This window comes from Lissotriton helveticus, chromosome 3_1 (assembly GCF_964261635.1).
Source record: "Lissotriton helveticus chromosome 3_1, aLisHel1.1, whole genome shotgun sequence".
Lineage (NCBI taxonomy): Eukaryota > Metazoa > Chordata > Amphibia > Caudata > Salamandridae > Lissotriton > Lissotriton helveticus.
Window position 1 is genome coordinate 1,820,898,708 of NC_136061.1, and position 14,780 is coordinate 1,820,913,487.

General features: G+C 39.2%; 1 long non-coding RNA gene across 1 annotated transcript in view; it reads left to right on the forward strand.

The window, feature by feature from the left end:
* Positions 1-14,175, forward strand: part of LOC144825170 (uncharacterized) — a 309,868-nt gene extending 295,693 nt beyond the window's left edge. The window contains exon 5 of the long non-coding RNA XR_013609312.1: positions 14,113-14,175. This is a non-coding gene — a long non-coding RNA (uncharacterized LOC144825170). The remainder of the gene's footprint in view (positions 1-14,112) is intronic.
* The last annotated feature ends 605 nt before the right edge of the window (positions 14,176-14,780 follow it).

The window sequence follows — 14,780 nt, forward strand, 5'->3', positions numbered from 1 at the left end:
AGACTTAGCAGTCTCAGAGTCAGTCTCGCGGAAATCCATGACTGAGGCTGAAACATTAGGATCATACTCTGAATGTCCTGGCCCTCCCTCCTCAGGAGGATAGGAGTGGAACTGCACTTTGTCCAGAATGGCTCGGATAAAAAGGAGCATCTGAGAGGGAGTCAGCTATGACTTAGGCATTGTGAAACTGAACCCCAGCAAGTATAGAAGGTTCGCCGTAGACTAGAGAATGGGCAAATACTGCCTGAGGCAAGCCCATCTTCAGCAGCCAGCCATCAACGTAGGGCAAAACTGGAACTGGAATATCGTTTACAATAATATAGTTGTATTAAATATCTATTTTTAAATATATATATACATAATTTAAAATATTAAAATAAACATATACTAAATACTAACGTTAATTTATAAAAATAAAATATATTTAAATGTATATTTTAACAAATATAACAAATAAACTTACTTTTAAAAATGTAAACGCGTATAAAAATATAAACATACATATATAAACAAACTAATATTTTAAATAATAATATGATTTACAAAATCTTAAATACTATATTATCAAAAATATATGCATACATATTTAAATATACCAAAAACATAAAAAAGTAAAAAGAAAACTAATTTAATTTAAAATAAATAGTAAACACATATTTTTTTTAATGTCATTAGAAATAATTTACCAACAACTAATCTTGACATTTTTAAATATTATTACTATAATAAATTGAACACATAATTTTTCTAAATTACAAAAATATGAAAAATAAATTAGTAAATATTGAAATGTTATATTCCCACTCCAGTCAGTGCAACTGTAGGGAAAGAGTTGGATTTGGGAGGGGTAAAATTTACAACTTCCTCTCTAGTCAGTGCAACGTTAAAAACAAGTAAAATAATTTAAAAACAATAAATAAATTTAGAAATATGTTGAATACAAATTAGAAATATATTTAATATTACAAATGTAAAATTAATTTACTTCCCACCCTTTACCCCTGTAAAACAAAACACCTGCATCTAAATTACCATAATTATTTCTCGATTAAACAAATATTATTTATGAAAATCTAAATCTAAATTCATTCAACCAAATACAGTTCCACCCCTTACCCCTTTAACCCCACAACCCACACCTAAAAAAATGAATTACACAATTAACATAATTATCAATTAACATATTATTAATAATTAACAACAAATTATGAATGAATTGAAAATAAATTACTTCCCACTCTTTACCTGTATAGCCCCACAGGTCACACCAAAAAACGTTAATGACACAATTAACATAATTATCAATCAATTAATTATTATTAACAACTAATTATTAATTAATTAAAAACTTTCCACCCTTTACCTCTATACCCCCACAACCCACACCTATAAAAACATAATTACACAATTAACATAATTAATGATAATTAATTACTATTAATTAACAACTTATTATTAATTAATTAAAAATGTAATTACTTTCCACCCTTTATCTATATAGGCCCACAACCCATACCTAAAAAATTTCATTACGCAACTAACATAATTAATTATCATTTAATTAATTATTATTAATTAACAACTAATTATCAATTAATATAAAATAAATTACATCTAACTCTTTACCTGTATAACCCCACAACAAACACCTAAAAAAGTTAATTACACAATTAACACAATTAATTATTTAATTATTAATTAACAACTAATAATTAATTTATTAAAATTAAATTACTTACCACCCTTTACCCCTATAAGCCCACTACATACACCTAAAAAACGTAATTACACAATTACCATAATTAAGGATCAACTAATTAATTATTACTAAATACCAACTAATTATTTATTAACTAAAAATAAATTACTTTCCACCCTTTATAGATATAGCCCCACAACCCATACCTAAAAAACATATTTACACAATTAACATAATTAATTTTCTCAATGATTGCGTATTATCTTGTTTTTACTCAGTGGATTTTTTAATATGCGTTTATGCTTTTAATTAACCGAATAAAGTGATTATGACTGACATAATTAACCATTAATAAATTATTATTAATTAATAAATAATTATTAATACATTAAATATACAATTACTTCTCACCCTTTACGCCTATAAATGCCACAACCCTCAAAAATATTTACATTAAAAAAAGATAACAGAATTAACAAAATTAAAAATCAAATAAATCAATAATATTAATTACAAATGAATCCTTCATTTATTATAATTAAAAAAATTACTTCCCACCCTATACCCCTATTAACCCACTACAGAACTAAAAAAACGTCAAATGTAATATAGTAAGAAACATAAACAATAATTATACCAAAAAAATAACGTCATATACATTTTAAATATATACTAAAAACATAATAATAATTAAAAATGATATTTTAAATAACTTGGGGCCTCATGTCTGGCGGAAACTTTTAGCCCGACATCGACTCGGAATCGGGACGGACCGACTCACGGTTGGCAGTTCCGCCCACCTGATTACGATGCGACTGAACACTGTTCGGTCGGAGTCCCATTGTTTCCTATAGGAGCTTGTATTCTGCCTGACAACCAGCAGTAACATAGGCTCTTATGGGGAAATGGAGGTCAGTGTAAAACCCTGCACCCTGTAGCGAGCATCTCATTGTGTCTGTCACACAGTACAGGATTTTGCAGAGGGGTCCCTTAGGTACCCCCTCAGCCCCCACCCGGAGGTTGCACGATGAAGGCTGCCCTGCTTGGGTCCCCCAAAGTACCTTTCCAACAGCCTTTTCGTGTCGGACAGCCGAAAGCATTTTCGTGTCGGGCAGGCCAACTCGGAAAGGCTGTTGGAAATTGACATTGTAATGGCGAGGTCGGAAACGCTGTCCACAGAGGTGCATGTTGCGGTGTTAACCGACACGGATACTCCGTGAGCCAGTCGGACTCGATTTAGAATGATTGCGCTGTTTACTTTCCGACCACAAACATCATAATCGGTCTGGCGGAATGTAAACTGATCGAGTCGTTTGTAAGGGTTCCGCCACAGTCGAGGAGATTCCAACTGTCTGGAGGAGCCTTTCCACCCGACATCGTAATTGGCCCCTATATTTTTTACAAACAATATAAATGACTTCTATATTTTTAAAATTGATATTACTTACCTTTAAATCGATATTCTTGAAAACGATATTCTTGCACTCAATATTTCCATTCACAATATGTTTCACTCAATGTTGTTGTAGTTCACATTTTTTTCCTCGGTATCTTGTCTCTTTACCCTAAACTGAGGAGGCATGGTGGGCAAAAGATCGATGGGTTGCAATGCTACCTTGAGCGATTGCCAGTGGCTAGACTTATTGTAAGCATCGTCCCATCATCTTTGTTGTGTTTGATGTAACATACTAAATGGCATGGGTATAACCAGACGTGGGTCCCTTGCTCACTGCACCACTGGAAACAAGCTACACCTTACTGAAGAGCCCCAATGAGAGAGAAACCAGTGTTGGATTGCTTGAGTTCTACTTCAGGAAGGACCTGGCTTGGCAGTTCATGCTGGACGGTTTCTATTGGAACAGGCTAAAATTGATTTGCATAGAGCCAGGTCCAAACTGAGGTAGCATGGTGGGCTTAAGAATGATAAGTTTTAATGCTACCCAAGCAATTGCCAGTTGTAAAACGTATTGCAAGCGTTCCTCCCATCACCTTTTGTGTGTTTGTTGATAGTTTGAAGTCATTAAGGTTAAATCCAGCTCTCTGAATAACTGAAGGCATACTTATATAATTTCTACTTTTCAAAACGAAAGACACTTGAGAAGCCAGTAATTTAGAAACAGGACAATCAGATTACCCTTTCTTCTCAGATAAGCTGTAGTGGAGAGCTGATGAATTAGAAATTGAGTATAAGGGACAAAACTTTGAACTGGTAATGGCATATGACCACCCTAAACGTTATGTATTTTTGATGTTTTAGGTGAACTGGGTTATTAACATAAGTGTCTCCGAGGTCTAATGAAGTCATAAATCTCCCTGATTTAGCAACTTTGATTTTTCCTGCAACATAACTATCAGGAATTACTGCTATCTAGGAATTTGTTCAGCTGCTCGTATTTGCTTCCTTTTTAATGATGTTTTCTTGAAAAGAAAAAAACGGAGAGAAAGCTTTATATTTCACTCAGAGAAAGGGACTCCCTCTAGTGCTTTTGTTCCTAGTAGTTAAACAATCTCCAATTTTAACAATGAAAATGTTGAGGTGATCTTCCCTGAAGTGGAACTTGGGGAGGTTTGCGTAGAAATTATAAGGTGTGTCTGTACTGAATGAGAGCCAGTGCCCACTGATTGTAATACATCTCCAGTTGTTTCTATAGTTGGAGAGCCTTCTATTAGCCTGGTGCCACAGTCCCCTGCAGGAGTCCTCTCCTCTGCTTGCTTGCGTAAATTTCTTATGTTGGGGGGTTGTCTTGATCAGGCTGTCAATGACGGTTGTCTATACTGCTGATGTGGGTATTCTGGACGGGAACCGTGTTACTGTTGTGGATATGGCTGATATCGATATGGTTGGAAATTTACGGTGGATGTGGAAAGCCTCTGTCTTTTTGTGCCTCAAAAGATCTGAAGATGGTGGTGTTGCTGAACATCCAAATATGTTATTGTCTCTTTTAAATTTCATTGAGTGAAGGGTGGCGGCCACATGTTTGCCAAACAAGGCTTCACTATGATATGACATATCCAAAATGTTTGCAGCACCTCCAGTTTAAAGAATGTGCCATCCCTGGCACCTTATAACTGCTGCTCCGGCTAGAATGGCTAAGGCATTGTAAGCTCTGAAAGTGGTAGCTGCTGCCATTGCCAAAAAATGTTTCCCTACATTATCTAGGCATTTTCCCTCCTTGTCAGGTGATTTAGTACACGGCAAGGATGTGTTCCTGAAACATCTCTGGGCAAACTGCATAATGACCAAATCTATTCATGGATGTCCTGCAAGGCAAGCTGTTGAATTGTCTGTGACCTTATATTTTTTTACTAGATGCAGTTTCTTCACCCATTTGTAGTCCACAATCGGCATGGCCTTCATTCATTTCCAGACTGACTCCTTAAACTTTTAAAGAAAGCAGTCTGGTTGTTTTAACTGTATAGGGAGTTCGAATCTCTTTTAAGCTCTTTCTAAGAGGGCATGAAAGCTTCCTATGTCATCACGACGGGAGTTAGTTGGTGCAATAGTCATCCCTTTATGACCAAAAGTCTGTAGGTTGGTCCGTAGTTATCTCACTCTCTTCTGGTTCTTTTTCATTCGTGTAGTCGTCATGGATAGAAATGGGTGGAACTGTTCTGTGCGGTCATGCTTGTCCTTGATGATGTAGGGCTTCCCAATGCTTGAGCCAGATTACGAGCAGGTGGTGAAACATCAGGTCTAGGATTCAGTTGTGGAGGTAGGGCGGGTGACTTGACTTTGGAATCTCCTGTAATAATCTGCCAACATTTAGCAAAGATTGGCAACAAGAGCAGTCAGTACTTGCATCATTTGCGCCTGGCATTCCTGGTCATCGTAAGGTTCAGAGGCATACTGCTCTGCAAAGCCCTCTATTGATCTGAATCTTTTTGAATGATCCTCAAGAGAGAATTTCCCTTCTAAATATGAGTATTCATCAACAATGTTGGGGCATTTGACACAGGGTTGAGTGGTTACAAGTGGGTACAAAGGGATCATCTTCGTCAGAGTCCTCATCATCAGAAGATGTGCAGGTGGTAAAGACCTTACTCTGTGAGGTTTGCTCTGACATTATAGGGACTGCAATACTCTTCTTAGTGATAGAAACAATGCCTTTTTTCTTTGCCAACGTTGACGTTGAGGCATCTGTTGATGTTTCTTGCAGCACCAAAAGTATGCTGATAGTGCCATCATCAAAGCAGCGGATTTCTGCTGTTGATGGTGGTTTTGTAATCTGTGCTTTTTCAGTGGACAAGATGGTTATCAACAGTGTAATCAATACCACAGTCGTCGATGTCTTTGACGACTATACCATCATTGTCATAGGTATTACTGTTGCCGATGTTGACTTTGGCTTCCTTGTCTGCAGTGGTCCTGTCAACGACTTCTTCATCAATGCTTGCTTCATTGACAAAGGGTCTGTCGAAGACCTTTCTACCTCAGAGGCTGACAGTACTTTAGGTGTAGAAGCCTCCGACCTGGCCGTCTCTGGTCTAACAGAGTTAGAAGAATGGTCATTCTATCTCTGTATTTCTTTTTTGAGGCACAACTTTTGTCTGCAGGTCCTTTAATCCTTTATCATGACCGTTATGATTTTTTTTATGTTCTTAAGATGAGTCTTTCTCCAGATTGCTCCTTCTGTTCAGCTTTATCATGAGGAGATGAAGTTCCCTCATCTTCTTTTGAGGCTTGATCTTCCTTGGACTTTCCCTTCTGAAGCCACAGCAGGAGTTGCTCTTCCCTGTCTTTAAGAGTTTTCACAGAGAAGGTGAATCAGTGTTTACAATCCTTAGGAACATGATGTGGTGAAAGCAATAAAGGCATTTCTTGTGTGGGTCCTCAGAATCTAACCTAAGCCTATCTCAAAATCCACAGGGACTGAAACGAATTTTATTTAAAGGGATGTCTGACATCTTCTTCCTGTCAGAATGTGCACCTAGTAGATGAAATATCAAGGATTTTTCAAATCAGTTGAAGAAAAAAAGACAAAAGTTGTCAATTTTTGTTTTAAAGCCGAAAAAAAATAGCAGAGCTCAGGGGGACTTCCTTTGCACAACATGTGGTTAGAAATCTGAGGCATGGTGGCCCTTGAGGGATAGAATACTTCAGGAGCAGTTCCTCATGCTTGAGTTTGGTTCTTATTAAAATGATGTGAATTGAATAACAATGTCACTTGTTAAGCTATTTTGTAAAATAAATGTTTTTCTCTATACTGGTTGTTATAACCATTGGACTCCCACCTCGACGATCGGGATGATTCAAGCATGTGAATCTGCCCAGTCTTAAACCCTAAAATCACCCTTCACGCAAGAAACCACGTTACAAACAAAAATAACATATAAAGTAAGTCATTTAAAAAAGGTACACATACTTACCTATGTGGTAAAGGTTTTGCATGGTAAAGACTGCCTACTTCACATACTCAAACGCCTTTTGTGAACTGAGCCAAATATGCTTTCTCTGGGATAGCCAGCAGTGCAAAAGGGATACTTACACCCAAAGGACAGTTGGCCAAACCAGTCTTTCTACTTAGTTTCCTTCAAAAACTTACTTTGAGCATTGGATTGAGTTTAGTCCACCGAGATTTCTTTATTCGACTCATTGCCCTTTGAGTGTTTTTGTGGAATAGGGGCAATCCTGGGGAAATGTTTCAGATCCCTTTTTCACAGAGGTCTGGTATGGCCAATGTAGTGGTGTATTACTTCGCCTCACAACTAGTGTTGATAAATGAGTAGCTCTATAGCTTCCTGGAAAGACCACAAAAGGAACCTTAAAGGGTTTCACGGGCTGGGACAACATAGCTATCTGCAAACTTGAGCTGTGGGGGCCCACAATAGCACACACTTTTTATTGGCCTCCACAAATAAAAGGTAACTTACTTGTAGTCCTAGTTCTGCATCATAGAAATATTTGTTGAAATCTTAAGTATTAGAATAATTCTCTGTAATGTGAATGGATCCGTAACACTTTTCTTAAACGTATTGTACATTTATATATCACACAAGGTGTCAGTGTCCATCTGTTTTTCTGCTGAGCAGCACTCTATAATTGCCTATAGGTGGCTACATTATAAGACTCCAGGAGCTTGGCCTACCATGATATACTGTAATTGCAATTGCCTCACAAGGTCACTTCTTTTTTTACAGTGAACTATGTGAGATATTTGTTTTCCAGGGCCCAACCCTTCCCAGCCGGGAAGGTTGGTGGGTCATTTATTGACTTTAAAGAAGATTCCTTCAATGCAGAAAACGGACCATAAACAAGTATTTTTCTTCTTCTGCATCGTAGGATTTTCATTTATAGTCATAAACAATGAGAGAGTATCAAGCTAGATGTATCGTCCAGAAGGTCAATTAAAAAACAGATCTCAGGATTTCCTGGCCCATTCTAGCACCACCCTATGTGTCTGTACCTAAACAGTAGTGAAATGTGAATATGTGAATCAATTTCCATGTTGTTGCCTTGAAGATGTCCGTATTTGATATTTTTCTAATCCAAGCTGTGGTATCTGCTTTCCCTCTGGTATAGCGAGCCTTAGGTTTCGCTGGAAGACAATTGTTCGCTAATTGGTACTATAAAATGTTACAGGCTAATATCAACCTAGCAAACAATTGTTTGGATGTGGCTAAACCTTGCCATTGAATAAAGGCAGTCACCACTTGGATGAAGGACAGCTGCCTCAAGTTCAACTCAGACCAAACTAAAGCCCTCGCTCTGGGCTCCAACCCCTCCAACTGGGATGACTCCTGGTGGACCGCAGTACTAAGAACCCCCCACACAGACCACGCATGAAGCCTCAGCATCATCCTGGACTCTTCACTCTCAATGAACCGCCAAATCAAAGCCACCTCGTTCTCTTGCTTCCTCACGCTCAGCCTGCTTTGGAAGATTTTCAAGAGGATCCCCACTGAGTCCAAGAAAATGGCCACCCATGCGGTCGTCAGAAGCAGACTTGACTACGGCAACACACTTTACGCTGGCACCACCCGAAAACTCCTTGAGAAATGGCAGAAGGTCCAGGACACTCCTGCCAGGCGTATCCTGAACATCCCCTTCGCAGCCATATCATGGCCACCTGAGAGACCTCCACTGGCTCCCGATCAAACAAACAATTACTTACAAGCTCCTCACGCACGCCTACTAAGCCCTCCACAACATCGGAACTGCATACCTCAACCACCGTCTCTCCTTATACACACCCACTAGACATCTCTGCTCCGCCCAACTTCCCATGGCCACCATCCCACAGATTGCAAGTCCACAGCCGGAGGAAGATCATTCTCCTACCTCACTGCGAAGACCTGGAACTTCCTGCCTCAACATCACAGGCAATCACAGTCTCTGCCTCGATTCAGGAAGTACCTCTGCACCGCAGATTCCCCCCCCCCTCAGCGCCTTGAGACCCTAACGGGTGAGTAGCCACACTTTGCAAGAAACCTGATTGATCAACTGCCTGATTGGAGAATGATGAATGAACAGTCATTTTGCTTTTTTTAGATCTTTTGTTTTGCAAACGTAGAAACGCAGCACTCTTCTAATATCTAGTGAAGAGTGCACACTGTTGCCCTGGTTGGAGTGGGTAACTAGGCAGAGTAATAGTTTGATTATTGTGAATGTCAGAAATGACTTGTGGGTGAATGAAGGATATAACACCCTTTTAAGAGTGGAAAAAAGTGTAGGCTCTACTGCTGATATAGCTTGCAAGTTGCTCATTCTCCGAGTGCAGGCAATGAAAGGTCTTAGAGTGCAAAAGCCTTGCTCATGGACTGAAAAGGTTTGATATGAACAATCTTAAATTCCTGTGGTGAAAAAAGAGATTTAACTGGAAAAACTCTCTTTGACACCTCCAAAATGTCTTTAAATGACAGGCATTTTAAAACATGGAAAATTATTTGAAGATTTTCTGGCAATTGTAACAGCGACCAGGTAAACGTTTATTGACGTGAATTGAAGCTTGACTTCGGCTAAATGAAGCAGGTAAGGTAAAATAACGTCCTCCTGACAGGTGATTAGATTACATCCATTACCATGACACTATATGCAGAATCTTCTCCATTTCATGGAATAACAGATTGTAATAGAAGGACATGTTGCTTCTATAAAGGTATCCATGGTGGAAGATTTAAATGACCATACTGTCGGACCTCAAGACCCATGCTGTCAAATTCAATGATGTTAAAGTTGTGAGCTGAATTTTCCACTGAAGTCTGGTTAGCAGATCTGGCTTGCAGGACAGTCCACTGTGTGATTTTCACTGCCGAGTTGCACAGTTGCAATATTACAAAAGGAATAAGTGGAAGGAGCAGAAAAAGTGAAGAAATGGTCTTGACCGACTGATCAAATGGGCATTGCCTAGAGACCCGGGTTCTGATAGTCTAGATGCGAAGTCTCGCCATTTTCAGTTTTTTACATTGCAAAGAGGTCTATGGACGGTATTCCCCACTCTTTGAAGACATTGTTTATATAGCCATCCTAGCCCCACTTTGTGAGCCTTTTCATAATTGCAAACAGGAAAATAATCTTGCTGATTCATTGTCCCTAGAATGTGCACCATTGTTACTGTCAGTTTCATGGTTATGACCCAGGTCCATATTGTTTGTGCTTTCATGGAAAGTGGCTTCAACCTGGTACTTCCTTGGCTGGTGAGGTAACACCTAGATATGAATAGTGAATGTATTGTCTATTTTACTCTGAATTTCTGATTTCTTCTTTAGGGGTGGCAGAATACCTTGAAGGATAAGTGGAATACTCTCAGTTCCAGACAATTTATGTAGTATGAGGCTTCCTGGGCTGTCCACTTTCCCTGAACTGTTAGATGTTCTAGATCTGCTCCCTATCCTAACAGGGAAGCATCCATGAATATGACTTGCAGCTGAAGCTTTGAAAAGAAACTCCTGTGAGTATGTTGAGCATTGCACCATTATGGTTGAGATGGACTTGCTGCAATGGAGAAGATCAGCTTGACCTGCCAATTGTTCTTGTTACAACATTGATCCCCAAGGCATTGCTGCAGGGGTCATATATGCAACCTTGCATTCAGGACAATACAGGAAGCCATAAAGTCTTGAATCCATGATGGGAAATGATTGTCTGCCTGGTTTGTTAGAGATGTTCCCCAGTAGATGGCATTTGTTCCTGATACAGGACACTCTCTGCTCTGAAGGAAACACTCTTTTTTATGGTGTTGGTGACTAACCCCAATAAGTCTTTGGACTTGTGTTAGGATCAATTTATGACAGTTAATCTGAAGTCCCAGCTTTTCATGATATCTAGACAGTTATATACATACCTACAGTATGGCAGGTTCTTTGTTAATGCTTTCCGGGCTCTGACAAACCATTAGACCTCTTGCACCCATAAGTATTAGAAGTAGGGATGTTCCATCATGGCAAAAGGATGAACCTGACCCGATATATAGATCAGGGCCAAAAATAACGTATCCAAATTTAAAGACAGAAGCTGCCTCACTCTTGGCACCATGCCTCCAGACCATATGAAACCCACTACTCATCATCATCATCATCATCATCAATACAACTTTATTCTGCCACATTATAGCCATAAAAGTGTATTTACACAAAGAGTAACCCCAAAAAACAGTACGAATACATAGTTGTTTGTAAACAGTTACTTAGCCCTTATGTATATTTAGCATACCGTGATGAAACCTATAGTATCAGCAAATCCCTTGATAAAATTGAAAATTATACAGAATCAATACTAAGTACAAAAAAAAAGATAATCATACAAATAAATTTAAAAGCATTTCTGCCTTCAGGACTGCAAAACCCAACCCAGTTTTATGGCTGATCAAAGTTTTTTTTAGAGACCCTGCTAAATAACTTGCAACCCTAAAACATATATGGACAGCATTTGCAAATATATAAAGGAAGGTCTTATTTGCACAATATGGACATTTTTTAAAAGATATAGATTTAAACTGTAAATCACCATAAAAACCACAGAAAACATAAAATACAACAAATCTTGGCCCGAAAAATCATCACAGGAACAAGGCTTTAGGGTCACTGACTTAGAGAAACCCTTGGGGACCGAAATACACCAATGAATACAATTAAACATAAATCTGCTTAAAAGAAAGCGATGATGCAAATTATTGATAAACAACCAAAAGGGTTGTTCTAAAATCCCAGGCCTTATTGTCATATAATCGTGGGTTTAATATGTTCACTATTTTCCCTTTCTAGCCATCTCCTAATTAAAAATTGACCTTTAATGTCTTTTACCTCTCCAAGGTGCAGATGTCTAGGGTGATTAAAGAGCTCAGAGCGCCCTAATTTCGTGACCTGTTTTGAGATATAACCTAACTAGGGAATGTCTGCTTCCCTGTCTAGCTTCATGCAGTCGTCTAAAATAATTTGATTTAAGCAGGGTATGGGTCAAGACCATATTTCTATCCACCATATTATTGGTGCCACTGCTCCTTAGTTCTTTGTGCACTATAAAGGCAGGGGTACTCGGCGGGACAGCTAGAAGTTTCCGTAGATATTTATTTTCGTCCCCATGCAAATCATTAACCTCCTTGTGGCCCAAGACCTCACTACCAAAAGTTGTTATAAGGACACATTTCTCATTGTAAATCCTAAATAATGGTGATAAGGGTTTGCTCTCTAGTCTCCTGATAAAATCCAGTGTTGCTCCTGCTGCTCTAGCTATGGTATTTTTCTTGAGTGTTTGCTGGGCCACTCAAGACCCCTTTTTGTCAAAAAGAACACCAAAGTATGGAAATGTTGCAACATTAGCCACCCCACTACTCCTTTCGGGGTATCTGATGTCACTTCCCTGAATTGCCCAATAGGTTTGGGATTGTTATTCAGGTGTGGCACATTCTTTCCACTTCGCTGTTAGCGCCCAGCTATCTCCAACATTTCCTAATATTATACTCCAGTTACAGCAGCACATTTCAACAAGCATTGGCATAGCCAATAGGTCTCGCTTGTGGGACCTTATAAGTATTTAGTTTTGCAGCACAATATCCTTGGTGCAACAAGGATATTGTGCTGCAAAACTAAATACTTATAAGGTCCCACAAGCGAGACCTATTGGCAATGCCAATGCTTGTTTTAATAGTCGGGTCGGAATTTGTTGAGATGGCGGAAGGTCAGCTGCAGAAATGATTCATATTTATCGTCGACCCTGGAGCTAAAGCTGATCAGCATGGCTACTCTTGACAGGTTGTTTGTGTGTAGCTCGGAGTCTCAATGAATCTCCCGGTAATAAATAAAGGCCAGGCACACACATGCTTTACTCGTAAATAAACGGTGTTGTACGCAGAAAAGTAATTTATAGTCATAAACTGATATTTGACAAAATAAAAGTGCACCATGTGGTAAAGGGATAGAAGGAGAGTTTCAGGGTGGGGAATCCTACAACTATGTGTGGAATGTAGAACATGTGTACGCTGTGCAACATACATCAGTGCTTAATTTGCACGGGGAGACAGAAACAAAACATGGCCAATGGAAAAATAAACCTAGCACCATTCGATAGGGGCGTTGCTTATTTTACGCTGGCACTCGATGCACATTAATAAAATGTAATTAGAAGCACTTACAGGTTGTCCAGTTAGACCAGGCACACCGGGGTTGTCAACAAATGCGTGCGCCGGGAAAAGAAGGCAGAGAAGGGGAGGGGGGAGGAGAAATGCGACACGGCGGGCAGGGGAGGGGGCCGAGTGGGGAGTGCGGCAAAAAAAATGTCAACAAATGCGTGCGCCGGGAAACTGAGCAGTGACTAATTAGGGGAGGAGAAGCTGAGAAGCCGCAGACCGCACGCTGGGCGAAGCCCTTTGATGTGCTGTGCGGCGGCCCTTAAAAAAATGCAATTAGGAGGGAGGGAGGCTGATGCGCGTTCTTGTTTGATCACGTGATTCACGTGAACGTAAACAAAACCGCAGCAGAAAGCCCTTAGTTTGACGAGGATTTTGGCTACTTGAATTCTCGCACCGCTCGATGCGCTTGCGCGCATCGATAGGTCGCGAGACCTAAAAATGTCTGTTTTTGACGGCACCTCAGAGACCTCATACTGACCAAGGAAGCAAGGTACTTTAGGTCCTAATATTTTAACTAGATTCTTCCCCAGTCCTAACAGGGATTATTTCTAATTTTCCTGTATTTATCTCCTTAGATTACAAAGATTTTGCTCACCCACTTATCACCTTATGCTGAGTTATAACCATCCTGTTAACCATCACCAATATATCTCCGCTAGTACATTACCACACCTTAGCTTTTAAACAGTCATCTTTATCTTCATAGTTTTTTTCGAAACACACTTTGAAGAAAATGTGTATTGTATCACACCATGTGTGCCCAAACATGTGTTACTAACAGTATGCATAAAAACTATTATTTCTCACACTTATTTAAATGTATTTGTTATTATATATGTATATTTGCAGCCTTGAGAATATCAGATGCCTAAGCACCAGAAGAGGCTAAGGACGTGTTGGCTATACTTCAAGTTGCCCTTGCAGCGTTTTAAAGGGAAGAATAAAAGAAGAATATTTGCAGAATTACTGCTTTTCTTTTGACTTTATTTTATATCTTAACTTACCTCAACAACACTGTAAGCTATTTTAAGGTTAAAAATGCTAAGATGTTGCTATTCCTTAAATGTGTGTCTTTGATGAATATGGCGGATAAGGGAATTACCTACTTGAATAGCAATACAACACACACCACCTAAAATAAATGCCCCTTTCTACATCTAAACTCCAACCATCTCTAAATGCTGAAAACCCCTCACCACCCTAAACTCCACCATTCCTAAACCCTAAAAACTACTCACCACCTCAGCCATTACCCATAATTTAACCTTACAAACCTTCCCCAGCCATAAGCTCCGCCCAACCATAAACCCCACAACCTCGCACGCCATTACATTCCACCCATGCCTGAAACCTAAAAAAACCTCACACACCTAAATCCCACTCATTCATGAACCCTAAAAACTCACCACCCCAACACTCCGACCATTTCTTAACCCCGAAAAACCCTTTCTATGCCCAACTTCCAATTATTCCTGTTCCCTAAAAACCCCTCATCACCCTAAACATTACCCAACCCT